General features: G+C 40.8%; 1 long non-coding RNA gene and 1 pseudogene across 2 annotated transcripts in view; both read right to left on the bottom strand.

Moving 5' to 3' along the window:
- Positions 1–15,000, bottom strand: part of LOC143020339 (uncharacterized) — a 199,027-nt gene that overhangs the window by 74,330 nt on the left and 109,697 nt on the right. The window lies entirely within an intron of this gene.
- LOC143020094 (uncharacterized) overlaps positions 7,994–15,000 on the bottom strand; it is a 65,893-nt pseudogene continuing 58,886 nt past the window's right edge.

Raw genomic sequence — 15,000 nt, forward strand, 5'->3', positions numbered from 1 at the left:
AGTACATGAATAAATATATGAATAAATAATGGTGACCCTTGAATTAAGTAACCATTTCTTCCCAGGCTTCTCCCGTGTTCCCAAAGGATTTCTCTCCTCAACTCTCTCCTGAATCCCCAATCCTAAATCACATTCAAGATGAATTTTACACACACACACACACACACACACACACACACACACACACACACACACACACACACACACACACACACACACACACACACACACACAACAACACACAACACACAAACAACACACACACACACAACACACACACACACACACACACACACACACACACACACACACACACACACACACACACACACACACACACACACTTACTTGCTTACTTATAGTAGTCCGTCGCTGACGACGATGACGTTGCACCATGCCAAGAAGTGGTATTACGCCAGATGAACTCGCTGATGGCTGTGGAGTCCGATTCTCGATTTGCATATACGGCTGCAGGTATCAAAGGGAAAGTTGCCCTCTGCCTGGTGTGCCGCATGTCTTTGCCGTCTTCGATGTTCTGCCCGATCGTTGTAGGTGGAAGTGAGAGTATCTAAGCCGTTTTGGCATGTAGATCGCCATTCTCTCCGATCGGCAGCAACATTTTCAATGGTGGTGGGTTCGATGCCACATTTTTTCAGCGTTGTTTTCAGGTGGTCCTTATGTCGTTTACGTGGGCCCCCAGGGTGGCGTCTGCCTTCAGCAAGTTCTCCATAGAGAACTTTACGTGGTAGTCTCTCTTCTGGCATGCGGATGGTATGCCCCAGCCACCGTAGTTGACGTTGGGTTAAGACTGTTTCCAGTGGGTCCATTTGTGTGCGTCGACGGATTACACTGTGAGGTACCTTGTGCCACCATTTTAGACCCAGTATGCGCTGTAAGCAGTTGGTGTGAAAGGCCTCCAGCTTTTTCAAATGGCGTCTATAAGGCACCCATGACTCACTGCCATACAAAAGGATGGAGAGACAGATTGCCTTATACACCGAAACCTTGGTGGTGGTGGTGAGGTTGCGGTTCAAGAACACTCTGTGTGATAGTCTGCCAAAAGCTGCTGCTACCAAACCAATGCGGCGTTGGATTTCGCTTGTCAGGTCACAGGAGTCAGTGAGCACTGAGCCGAGGTAGGTAAACTCATGAGTGTTTTTCAGAGGTTGTTGATTGATAGTGAATTCCGGAGGCTCTAGTTGTTCAGAGATACTGAGCACTTCTGTTTTGTTTATGTTGATGACTAGTCCAGATCTGGTATATATATTTGAGACAGCGTTGATGGTGCGCTGAAGACCCTCTTTGGATGAGCTCACTAAAGCAGTGTCATCTGCATACTGCAGTTCATGGATTACCTCATCTGTCACACGTGTTTTGGCTTGGAGGCGTCGCAGATTGAAGAGGTTGCCATCCAGCCTGTACGACAGCCTGACACCATCAGCAGGATCGATTTGCTGTCTAGCAATGTTGGAGACTGCAGCAAGAAATAAATTGAATAAGATGGGAGCAATAACACACCCCTGCTTCACACCTGACTCAACAAGGAATGGCTCAGACTTGAGCCCAGAACTGGACACTCGAGCCATAGAGCCATCATGAAAGGCTTTCAGGACACCCAGAAATGTCGGTGGGCATCCAAATTTTATAAGTACTTGCCATAGGAGAGGACGGTTCACAGTGTCAAAAGCCTTGGCAAGATCTATAAACGCCATGTAGAGGTCTTGGTGTTGCTCAATGCTTTTCTCACACACACATACACACAGATACACACACACATACACACACGCACACACACATACACACACACACACATATATATATATATATATATATATATATATATATATATATACATATATATATATATATATATATATATATATATATATATATATATATATATATATATATATATATATACACTGTCCCTAAACCTCCTCTTCAATTCTCTCCTGAATCCCCAATCCTAAATCCCTTATTCTTATATGGAAGGAAGAAAAATATTTTATTTTCTAACATAACAAAATAAGAATGAAAAGACTGCAAGAGACCATAAGGGCTACCCTAGGCAGTTCCATGTCCTTTACGACCTGTCATCCCCATCCATAAAGTTGTTTAACCTTTTCTTAAAACAACCGATAGTTTAAGCTTTCACTACATGGTTACTAAGTCTATTCCATTCGTGAACCACTCTATTGGTAAGTCATTTCTTGTCTATTTCCTTCTTAAATCTAGATTTGTCCAATTTAAATCCATTACTACGAATCCTCCCATCTCGGTACCCCCTGGATGACGGGTCATCCCTGCATCCTGTCCACCGCCCTGGGTCAGAAGCAGTGTCACAAGACACAGTACATCCACAGCAAGGCCGCTTCATAAATTCGGCGACGCCCCCTCTCTGTCCCCTCATGCAGAAAAGGAGAAGACGGAGAGAAACCCCTTCGGGCTGCGTCAAATTTTTTCTCATACATACCTCCTCACCCCCCATCCCCCACCCACTCCCCCTCATGCATCACAGCATCATCCATACACAACCCTTCTCCATTCACCCCTATCTTCTGTCCTTTCCCGTCCTTCCTCAACAGACATTCCTCTCTTTTGTAATGCTCCTTTCACCCCATCCATCCATCTCATCCTAGGACGCCCCCTCATATTCACTCCTTCCACCTCTGCCTTCCACACCTCTTTTATTAATCTTTCTTCACTCATTCTTTCCATGTTCACTCATTCTCCTTCATGTTCACTCATTCTTTCCATGCCGAGATAGGAGGGAGGGAGGAGGGTAGAGTGGAGTGGAATATGTAGGTAATGGAATGGGTGGGAGCGGTTTCTATACCTTTTTCTTTTTGGCTACCCCCCGTGTAAGGGGGATAAAGCCTTTGGTATGTATGTATATATTACGAATCCTGCACTGTTGACTTAATATGATGACCTTGATTGGGTCACCCTTGTCAAAACCTTTGACCCACTTGAACACCCCTAATAGGTTAAATTTTGTGCTTATTAATGGACTGGATTTGATCTCACTTCGCGGGGGACGTGGACAAAGGTTCGAATCCCTGGAATTTTGAGAACACAAGTCAAAGGTGCCTCTTGCATGAGATACATTTTTTAAAGGGCTAATCGCTCTGCACAGTGGCTAGACATGAATGCCTTTGTCAAACCTCGGAGGCTTAAGACCGGGAGCAATTACTGTCGGATTTGAACCACCGAATATCTGGCTTCTTGCCTCCAGACGCCGCTGGCCTGGTCCGCTCATTCCCCACGCCTTCACCGTTCTTTTCATTGATTAATTCTTTATCTATTTTCTTTTTATAATAAACATAGATCCTTCCGAAATCCCACGAAATCATTCCAAGCTCTTCATTTCACACATTTTTTGTTTGTTTTTGTTTTAAAAAGAAAATCTGTTTATATGATACTTCAGCTTATTTCTTGCTCAAAAAAGTCAATTCACGTCAGTCAATTCAAAATCTCTCAAAAATCTACTCTTTAATTCTATCTCTCTCTCTCTCTCTCTCTCTCTCTCTCTCTTCTCTCTCTCTCTCTCTCTCTCTCTCTCTCTCTCTCTCTCTCTCTCTCTCTCTCTCTCTCTCTCTCTCTCTCTCTCTCTTTCTGATTACGCTTTTCTTCCTAGTTTACGTTCAAATTACTCCTTATCTTAAACTCCTTTTCTCTGGAGCTTGAACGCACTTCCCACTCTTATAAAGAAAATTAAATAATACTTCCTTTTTTTTTAACTTTATATTCCCCAATTCAACATTTTTATTGCCGGATATAAGAAGGTAACATTTCCCTGTCTCGTTATCTTGGAAATTTACAATCATCGTTTAATTCCCTGCGATTCTTCACGAAGGATTTCAAAGACGAGTCCCCAATGATTATAATAATATAAAAAAGATACTCAAAGTCCTTATATGTCGCATATATTTTCAAATAAGTTTTTATACTGACGTAAATACTAAAAAATAACCCATGCTATATTATAACAACCGCAGGCATATAGTTTGGTATTAAGTATTCGATATATCTTATATACAGCAGTTTTTCATGATCATATAGTATTTTTTGCAAACAAAGTATCAGACACCCATCAATAGGGAGAGCCATGACGTGCATAGAAACTGATACAATACGAGCAAGGTTTTGCGCTAGTAATAACACATATGATCCAGCCAGTTCGACAGTAAAAAGGCTAACAATAGTTCCTCTCAGTTCGCTTCACCAAGCGTTTCACCCATTGTTGTCTGATGAAATAGATTCTACCTCTTTCTTTCCTTTCCGCTAACAGTTCCTTTTATTAGCTATTCACTCCCAGACCGGGGACCCAAGTTATGGTCTCCCATCAAGTTCCCCCCACTCAGTGGTTCTCTCCTTCTCTTTTTAATCTTTCGCTGCCTCCATCAAGACTTCGAATTAGCTTCTTTTGTTTTATCCTTCGGATTCTCTATTCATTTCTTTGGTCTTCGTCTACACAATACTTACTTAAGAGAAGGCGCTCTTCAAGCACAAATGTTATTTTGTGCATCAATATATATATATATATATATATATATATATATATATATATACATACATACATACATATATATATTTATATATATATATATATATATATATATATATATATATATATATACATCATATATTGGACAAAATGTAGTGGCACATTTGTAAAAATAATCACGAAGAACCCACAGTCGGAATAAAAGGAAACTTAGAAGAAAGTATAACTTCTATATTTCGGCTAATAGCTATAGCCCTCTTCAGGAAAGTACAGGTTACATGAAATGATAGAGACATAAATACAATTGAGATGTGAGTAGAAGGGGAACAAGCATAGCTAAAAACATGACAATCCGTCGCGCAGGGCGGAGTCAGAAGGGAGGGGATATGTGGTAGAGGTGTGAGGTCAGAAGGGAAGCGGGTTCAGGAGTGGTGGGGGAGCGGGGTCAGGAGGGTGAAGATTTTTAACCAAACGGCTCACAGCTAGCCGTGAGATTATGTCCGGGGACCATTGGCCTTTGGAGATGTTCAAGTTCGGACATTCTTCTATTAAGGCGGATTCAACAATTTTTCTCCTGAAGCTGCAGTTGGATTAAACAAAACTTTGGCCTTGTTCCAATCAAGATTATGATTTTTGGTGCTGACGTATTGGAACACAGCGGAATTTTCTTGGGCATATCTAATGGGTCTTTTGTTCTCCTTAACCTCGTGTTAAGATCTCTGCTAGTTTGGCCAAGGTACACCAAATAACAATATTTACAGGGTAGGCTATAAACTCCTGGAGCCTCAGTTCCCCTTAACTTTTGGTGGACATTAATTTTTTTTCTTTCTTTTTGTGTACAGTGTTATGGTAATGGTAAGCAACTGTGAGACGGTTGTTAGGAATTAGATTAAAAGAATGATTGATGGAGTTACAATAGGGGATTTTTAAAACATCTTGGGAACTGAAGTTTTATAGTAGTTGGCTCTAACCTTGCTGAGGGTTTGATCCAGGAACCAGGACGGGTAAGCCAACTTCAAAGGTTGCCTTTTGATGAGGTCAGTCTCCTGGTCCAAGAATCTAGGACTACAAATCCTAGTCTTTAGTTATGGTCAAATCTAGTTTTGCTTGTGTATCTTCCCCTTAGTATATTCCTGATTCTTTCACCCACTTCCACCTGTTTACCACACTTCCCAATGCACCCCTCTACAATTTAAGTCTTTCATTAGAGTTATATTTCCATTTTTTCAATTATTCTTCCCATTTTATATGTTGTATGTCTCGTTTTTTGTGCTCTTCTTCTTTTCATGTTTTTGTTTTTAGAGGGATATAGGTCACTGATATTTTTTTCTTTTACTTCTGTCATTAGTTTTAGATTTATTACTTCAACATTTCAATCTCCTATTACAAAATTTTCAACCTTAATATTTTTCTTACTGCCATTATCATTCCAGCTCCCATTGTCACCCTTTTCCCCTCCGCCATATGTTATGCTTTCCCTGACCAACCTCAATATTAGTATTTTCACTGAATTTGTTTCCGGTAAAGAACATTATGTCAGGTTCTCTCTCCTTTAAATAATCATTTAGCTCTAATGTTATTTCGTCTTTATCATTTTAAGTTAATTATTTCTAATCTATTTCTTCTCTTTCCTTCTCTGGATTTTTTCTTAGGTATCATTTTATCATATTCTGACATATCATTCCCAGTAAAACGCTGTCCTCTCCATTTAATCCTCATTGTTTTTTTGTTTTGTTTGTTTTTTTACTATTTTCATTTTTTTTCCCTGTTGTATTTCTCATTGTTAGGTTCCATGTCTTTCAATGATCTCACCGTGGGTTGTAGTTTAAACTCTATTTTCAGTGGCCTTATATCTTGTACATATTTACTTAACCTAAATACTTCTATTTCTTCATATGCCCCTTCCTCATTGTTCATAATTACTTGTACAATCTATTTTCCCTTCTGCCTTGTCCCCTTCTTGCTGGTAAATGTTCCTCTTTCCATCCTTGCACAGTAATGCATTTATGTTTGTGTGTTACATCTCTTATCAGCGTTTTCTTTGCTCTTTATTACATTTATCACCACTTTCTCTACGTCTTACCTTTCTTCTGTATTTTGTTATTCCATACCTTTATCAAATTGGACTTGTTCCTCATCCTTCATCTTTAACTACCCATTCTGTCCTTGTTTAATATCTTCTATTTTCTTCTTTTCCACAGGATTCCGCTTTTTTTTTTTTTACATTGTCCCCCAGTCTAACTCCATCTTCCTTCAAACTGCTATGATCATCTTTCACTTTCTCAAATTTTCTCCTTCAGGTTTCTTCTAAAATTGTCGTGTCACTTGGCTGGCATTCTAACTCTTGTAATCTCGCATTTTGTTCACTTACATATTTATCAAGTGCATTTATATTCTTCGTCTTTATCACGCTCTCCATTACTTTCTTCAGTATTTCATTTATTGTAGATATTCTTGTTCGTTGTTATTTGAAATTACTTATGAATCTCTAATAACCAGTATCTTGTTCCTATTCAATATTAATTTCTAATCCACCAACACTATCTCCTTTCCTGATTGTTGAATTTCGATCTAAACAGCCGAACTGCAAGCTTACCAAATTATCCTATGTCACATTCCACTAATTCATTATTAGATGTCACATTAAATTAACGAAATAATTTTCAAAAATATAATTTATTGATGCACTATGTATATCTCCATTCATTTTTAAACTAGTTAATAACCTTGGGTTGTTTTCCTCAATCCTTTGGGGGCTGGATCCGTTTACCATGTGTGTGCGTGTACGTGTGTGTGTGTGTGTGTGTGTGTGTGTGTGTGTGTGTGTGTGTGTGTGTGTGTGTGTGTGTGTGTGTGTGTGTGTGTGTGTGTGTGTGTGTGTGTTTGTGTGTGTGTGTGTGTGTGTGTGTGTGTGTGTGTGTGTGTGTGTGTGTGTGTGTGTGTGTGTGTGTGTGTGTGTGTGTGTGTGTGTGTGTGTGTGTGTGTGTGTGTGTGTGTGTGTGTGTGTGTGTGTGTGTGTATGTATGTGTGTGTGTGTACGTATGTACGTACGTGCTACCATGCGAGCGCATCTGCGTGAAAGCACACTACACACTCGCGTTGCATACGCAAACACAAACAAAAACAATCAACGAAAAAAATACGCAGCGCTTACGAGGAAAAACAAAAACAGAAACAAAAATATGACAACAATATCAGCGAGCCCACGACAAGGAACAGTATCAATTCCGTGAGTAGTGAGTGATGGAGTGACGGGGGAGCGACGTGGGGAGATGGCAAGAGCCCGAGGCACGAGCGCCCTCGGGCCAAAGCTGGATTGGCTCCACTCTCCCAACAAAGCCTCCCATTGTCTGTCGATTCTGTCCTCAATATAAGGTCTTGGTTCCTTCCCCCAATCGTTCGTGGCGATAAGGGACATTGTCCTTAAACACCGTCGTACTCGATATATAATGACGACATCGTCGCGGTCGCCAGGGGTGCTCCTATTCACGTCTCTCTCTCTCTTCGTCCCCACCTCTCTCTCTCTCTCTCTCTCTCTCTCTCTCTCTCTCTCTCTCTCTCTCTCTCTCTCTCTCTCTCTCTCTCTCTCTCTCTCTCTCTCTCTCTCTCTCTCTCTCTTTCACACACACACACACACACACACACACACACACACACACACACACACACACACACACACACACACACACACACACACACACACACACACACACACACACACATATATATATATATATATATATATATATATATATATATATATATATATATATATATATATATACAGTATATGTACACTTATATATATATATATATATGTATATATATATGTATATGTATATATGTATATATATATATATATATATATATATATGAGTATATATACATACTGTATACATATACATACACTAATGCAAATACATATACATATACATATACATATACATATACATATACATATACATATACACATGCATATACGTATGTTGTCTGTAAGCCTATGTGTATATTTATATGCGTGTGTGTGTGTGTGTGTGTGTGTGTGTGTGTGTGTGTGTGTGTGTGTGTGTGTGTGTGTGTGTGTGTGTGTGTGTGTGTGTGTGTGTGTGTGTGTGTGTGTGTGTGTGTGTGTGTGTGTGTGTGTGTGTGTGTGTGTGTGTGTGTGTGTGTGTGTGTGTGTGTGTGTGTGTGTGTGTGTGTGTGTGTGTGTGTGTGTGTGTGTGTGTGTGTGTGTGTGTGTGTGTGTGTGTGTGTGTGTGTGTGTGTGTGTGTGTACGTGTGCGAGCTTTTATGCGTCACCTGCTGTTTCTCCCCTTTCCTCACATAATTTTTCTGTCATTTTGAAATCTTTTCACAGAAATGAAAAACATCATTACTATACGAGCACGTTTTAGAATTCCGTCCTTCCGTGGAAAAGCATGTTTTTCTAGATGTAAAGTATCGGAAACAAACCTTAGAAAAGAAGTTGACCTTTTAAATATTTCATAGCATTAATAAATTTTTCTGAGAATACAGTTATTTTTTCTTCATATTTGTCAGCAAAGGATTGGGTGATTCAACAACACAGGTCCTCTTTGTTACAAACAAAAGAAGAACGTGGAAACATTTATCCTCAACTGAAGACACTCGCCTGTTGGTTGGTTGGCAGAACAGACATACAAATCGAGAGCTAATAATTTATTTTATTAAAAAGTCTTTATTACTCTCACTTCCTTGGGTTCCCCTTATTTGACTGAAATTTCCTGGCGACAGACAGACAGAATGAACACACAAATTGAGAGTTGTACTCGTAGTTAAGATATTGTTCACTTGAACGTTCATTCTCGGCCGAATAAAGTCATCTAGAGTTAACTCGAACACATTAAATTTTACCATTTATTTCGATTATCTTAAATCTTCAGAGAAAAATCTATGCAGATGTCTCTTACTTCCAATTCTGGCTGCTGCTAGATAGTTTTAAACATTTGGAAGAAATCAAAGAAGATAAACTAACCTTATGGCCCTAACGCCCTGTTCACACTGACGGTTTCAACCGCCGCGGTTCAGTTACAGTGTAAGTCATTGGAGGCGTTCACACACAACCACGCATTTTTTCCTAGACTATGCAGTACCGTAGCGGTTTCCGCGCGGTTCAAACCGCTAGTGTGAACAGGCCGTGCCGGATCCAAAGAGAAAAGGAATCCTCCTTGACGACAAGCAGGTGATGCAGGTTCGTGTCAGCGAGTAGATTAGGCCTCATTTTGGCAGCTCGGCCTAATGGCCCGTAAGTCCGTGCCAAGGATAAGAACTCAGGTTGAGTGAGGCTGACAGGGGAAGGGGGTGTTCCCCCCCCCCTAGGGAATCGAATTGGTAGGGTGAGGGACCTCGTCCCTAGGAACCAAAACAAAGGTGGACAAGGTCTGAGGAAACTTTGTCCCTAAGGGACCAAGTTAGAATGCAAGGAGGTATCATGTTCTTAGGGAGACGAGACAATGAGACATTGGGGAGCTCCCCCAGTTATTAGGTGGATATTGAGGCATTTGGGGTTGATTATGGACTAGTCTATCAACCGTTTGCATACGACTTGGGTTATATGTGTTTTGGATTCCGTCGAGGGGTTTTGTTCAACTAAAGAAACAATTCTTTAGGTGTCAACTGATCGATCATTTGACCACAGTTCTGTCCAGGCGGTTCTATCCAGTCAAGGGGATGCTATACTCAGTCTCCTTCACTCTTTTGCCAAAGAAAGAGAGTCATGGAGTTGTGTGAAGTGGACAGAATCAAGGTTGAAGCGACTCGATGCGGAAGGGGTTGTTCAAATAGGTTATAAGACCTTCGTTATTGCCCTTTGGAATATCTGGCAACCCCTGATACAAAGAGAAAATTTGATTATGGATGCCAAGCCTATTCCTCGAGCTCACCGGCAGCTCTTTGGATTCTGGACCCTACACCAGCGTTTCTCAACCTTTTCACCCTTGCGTAACCTTTGAAATAAATTGCATGTCTCAAGGAACCCCTGCAAAAAAAACAAAAACAAAAAACATACCATATCTTTCTCATTTTATTTTTATCAAAATAATAGGTTAGATAGGATGATATCTATATTACATCATTACAATAACCAAGAGTATGTCGTACATGTTTAATTATATTACGTATATGAAATTAAATAGAAAATCAAAATTGCATTAGCTTATCTCATTTGTTCTCGCGGAACCCTTAGGGACCTTTTGCGGAACCTTAGGGTTCCGGGGAACCCTGGTTGAGAAACGCTGCCCTATACGCTCTCTGGACACTCTCCGCAGAAACCCAGTGAAGAATTTACACGCAGAAAACGAATGCTCCTCTTTGGACATACACCGTTCTTTGACATCACTGAAATATTTCTTTCACGTCAAGAGCTTCCCCGCCGCCCAGATATTTCGCACTCTCTTTGGGCCTTCAACTCCTCAAATATTTGACATGTTCACAATGTCCCGTTTTGTTCGCCATGAGGACAGAAGACTTGCTACCCACATCAGAAATAAATGACCACGTTCTTTTAGTCACAACACCTCCTGGAGATTCCTAATTACTCCACCCTGTAAGCCTCTGCTTTACCTCGACTACTCTCACTCACTCTCTCTCTCTCTCTCTCTCTCTCTCTCTCTCTCTCTCTCTCTCTCTCTCTCTCTCTCTCTCTCTCTCTCTCTCTCTCTCTCTCTCTCTCTTTCAAAAAAAAAAATATTTGACATTATTTGACAAAACATTCTCTCCTACTTGTCCTTCCACTCACATGCTATCTATATCCACACAGATCAGTGTTTCTCAACTTAGAAATTCAAGGGACCCCTTAATACGCTATTAGATACATTATAGTCATTTTTTCTAACTATTTAGTCATAGAAACATTATAATACATTATAGAAATCATCTCTACGTTCTGGGAGACGCAACTAGCCAGGAAAAATCTAGAAGGAAAAAACGGGCATTTTGTGTAATCAATTCTAAAAAACTGAGCCATGACAGAACTAACTGTAACATCATAAATTCCCCGTCCAAGGACCCCTTGGTAGGTTTCTGAGGACCCTGATTTGAGAAACACTGACATAGACAACTTCCGATCTGACTCTAAAGTAAGTTACGCAGCTGTAGTTTCCCTATAGTCCAGATGTTTACCTACACACTTACTTCGCTTCATTCTTTACCGTCGAGCACGAAATTATTTTTGCCGTTTTATGCTTCACTCTAAACTCACCTCACTCATCCCTCACTCACGCTGCACTCCTGAAGAGTTTCCCATGCTCCATTTGCGTCATCCGAAGAACCACGAAATCAACTCGTGGCTCATCCGAGTTTACTTCAGCTTCAAATATGTGTTCTTTTGTTGGGTGCCATCTCATGTGTGTGATCTTTCCAGCCAACGAACCGACAAGGTCCCTTTTGAAGCCTGCTTTAGAATTGTACCCCACTATCCGGTATACACTAGTAAACTTGGGGAAAAATTATTGGAGGGAATACATATATACATGCATATATACATACATACATGCATACATACATACATATATACATACTTTTTGCACAGATGTAATATACGAAAGCGCTCTGCTTCGTTAGTTTCTTTTTTTCAAGTGGTCTACTTTGCATACATACATACATATACCAAAAGTTTTTCCCCCTTACAAGGGAGGTAGCCCCCCCCCCCCAAAAAAGGCATAAAATCCACTTCCACCAATTCCATCTCTTTTTCTTGGAAGGAATACAACCACTTAAAGACTACCAGACTTTGTGCATTCCCATGGACCTATTTCCATCAACGTAACCGACGCTTTGACATAACACTGATGCATTTGAATACAGGGTATTCTTGCCTTATCTATACATTTATCATATTCAATAGCAGCTTCTCATCTTCGTACTGTTTTACTCATTTCATTTGAATTCCCTACTTTCTTAACCCCTCGAAACATCCTTATATTTTCTTAAAACCCTCCTCAAACAACGATTTCATTATATTTTCTTTTGCGAAAGCTAACAGAAATGTCATTATCTAGCCTTCACGCTTTCCTTCGTGTGACGTATCATCTATCCAAACCAAAACCCCGTCATAGCATACACACCTCCCAACATAACCCTCTCATCTTTTGTATGAAAGTGGCAGTTACCGACAAGTCTATTGAAATGAACACCGCGTGATCACGGAGCGCTTATTAGAACGACTTTTGCTTGTTACAGCTTTTCCAAGCACTTGAAAAAGTTGTAATAAGAGAAACGTCGTACTAATACAATAAAGGCTCTGTCCGCACATATGGCGTTTATTTGGATAGACCCTCATCGTTGAGGTTTGGACCCTTTCTAATGACTTTGGATCTTTCTTAAAGGGGTCGGATCCCTTTTAAAGTGGCTGGATCCTTTTTAGAAGATTCAGACCCATTACAAAGACGGATCATGCAGACAGGAGACCTTTTGGTCCATAACTAGGTCGGATGCGAAATTTTTTTATATATATATATATATATGTATATATATATATATATATATATGACATCGGAAAAATTTCGAAACACTGGACTCATAGTAACAGAATTTATTACCGACGTTTCGAACCCTGTCCGGGGTTCGTCCTCAGGGTTATACATAGTAAGCAAAAGGATTCATTTAAATAGTGTACCGATGTTCTCTGGGACAGGTCCCACCGGAGTGTACAAAGTTGAACAAAATCAAAACCCATTCCGAATGACAAAAGGTAATTACAAATTTGTGTAAAGCGTCACCCAAATGAAAAGAATTGACAAAAACCTCATAACACATGTCATAATAAATGGAACAAAACCAATTCTAAACGACACCCAGAAATTGATAACAGAGTAAGTACAGAGTGTCACCAAATGGCTCCACCGAAAATAAGAAATAAAATTAAAAGGGGGCAAAAAGAAAATATCAAATGGCACAGACCAGACACAAAAGCACTACACGAGTCATCTGTCACCGCTCTAACTGTCCTGTATGTACTTATCAGTACAAATCAAACCATAAAATAAAACAAAAACAAAAACCAAGACTAAAAGACACAAAGAAATTTGATTACAAAGTGTCCACAAGAATAACAAAAGGCAAATAAATGGCAAACCGACATAATAAAAATATCAAAAATCACGGTCCGGACCCAAAAGCACCACACGGGTCGCCATTCTTTCTGTCCTGCTTGTGCTTCGCTCCCTTCATCAGTACAAATCAAAACTAACAAACGCCACCAAAACTAAATTCCAGGGAAATGGATGGAATATCCTGGCGAAAGCCATAATTGGAGGAAACGTGCTGACCTGGACACAAGGAGCTTGCAGCCCATGTCCTAGTTAACTCCAGACGAAGTTAATCAGATAAACGTAGACGCTGAGACCAAATGGATAAGACCAGGGGGTGGGTGGGGGGTGGGATGGGTAGGGGGTTAAGAGGAAACTCCTGAAGAGCTTGGGGGGGCTGGGGGGTGCGGGGTAAAGGAGATGGGTGAAGGTCAATAACTCTTTCAGTGTAAGGTCTACTCCTGGGCTGAATAAAATCGTCCTGGAATAAAAGATAAACGAGAATGATCCCATCAAGCTGAATTATTTGATGTTTTGAGGCGTTTCTCGATGTTTGGAATATTTAGAATGCGAGAACTCTTGGCATTTTCACTATCTTTTGCTTCCTTTTTTCTCTCCTCTCTTCTAATCCCACTTCTTTTCCATCACCTCCTATCTCTCTTCCTCTCCCACCCTCTACCTACCTCCTCCTTTGTTAATGCTCCTACATCTTTACTGTCCTCACTTTTTCCCTCTCCTTCTTTCTCCTCCCTCTTCCCATTTCCATTTTCCCCTTCTGCTTCCACGCATTTCCCTACACTCTTTGCTTATTCCTCCCTCCCCTTCCTCCTTCTCCACGTTCCTTTTTCCTCCCCTTCCTTCCTTTCCCTCCTTCCTCACATCTCCCTTCTGCCGTATCTTCCTCCCTCCATGCAGTTTCTTCCTTCCTCTCCTTCCTTCTTTCTCTCCCTCCCTCCATCCCTCCTTTCCTTCATTCCTCTTCCCTCGCTTCCTTCTCTCCCTTCAGCTTCCTTCAATTCCTTTTCTTCCTTCCTCTCCTTCCTTCTTTCTCTCCCTCTCTCCATCCCTCCTTTCCTCCATTCCTCTTCCCTCGTTCCCTTCTCTCCCTTCAGCTTCCTCCAATTCCTTTTCTTCCTTCCTCTCCTTCCTTCTTTCTCTCCCTCCCTCCATCCCTCCTTTCCTTCATTCCTCTTCCCTCGCTTCCTTCTCTCCCTTCAGCTTCCTTCAATTCCTTTTCTTCCTTCCTCTCCTTCCTTCTTTCTCTCCCTCTCTCCATCCCTCCTTTCCTTCATTCCTCTTCCCTCGTTCCCTTCTCTCCCTTCAGCTTCCTCCAATTCCTTTTCTTCCTTCCTCTCCTTCCTTCTTTCTCTCCCTCCCTCCATCCCTCCTTTCCTTCATTCCTCTTCCCTCGCTTCCTTCTCTCCCTTCAGCTTCCTTCAATTCCTTTTC

This window comes from Oratosquilla oratoria, chromosome 39 (genome assembly GCF_046742065.1).
Source record: "Oratosquilla oratoria isolate Oo_2021 chromosome 39, ASM4674206v1, whole genome shotgun sequence".
Classification (NCBI taxonomy): Eukaryota; Metazoa; Arthropoda; class Malacostraca; order Stomatopoda; family Squillidae; genus Oratosquilla; species Oratosquilla oratoria.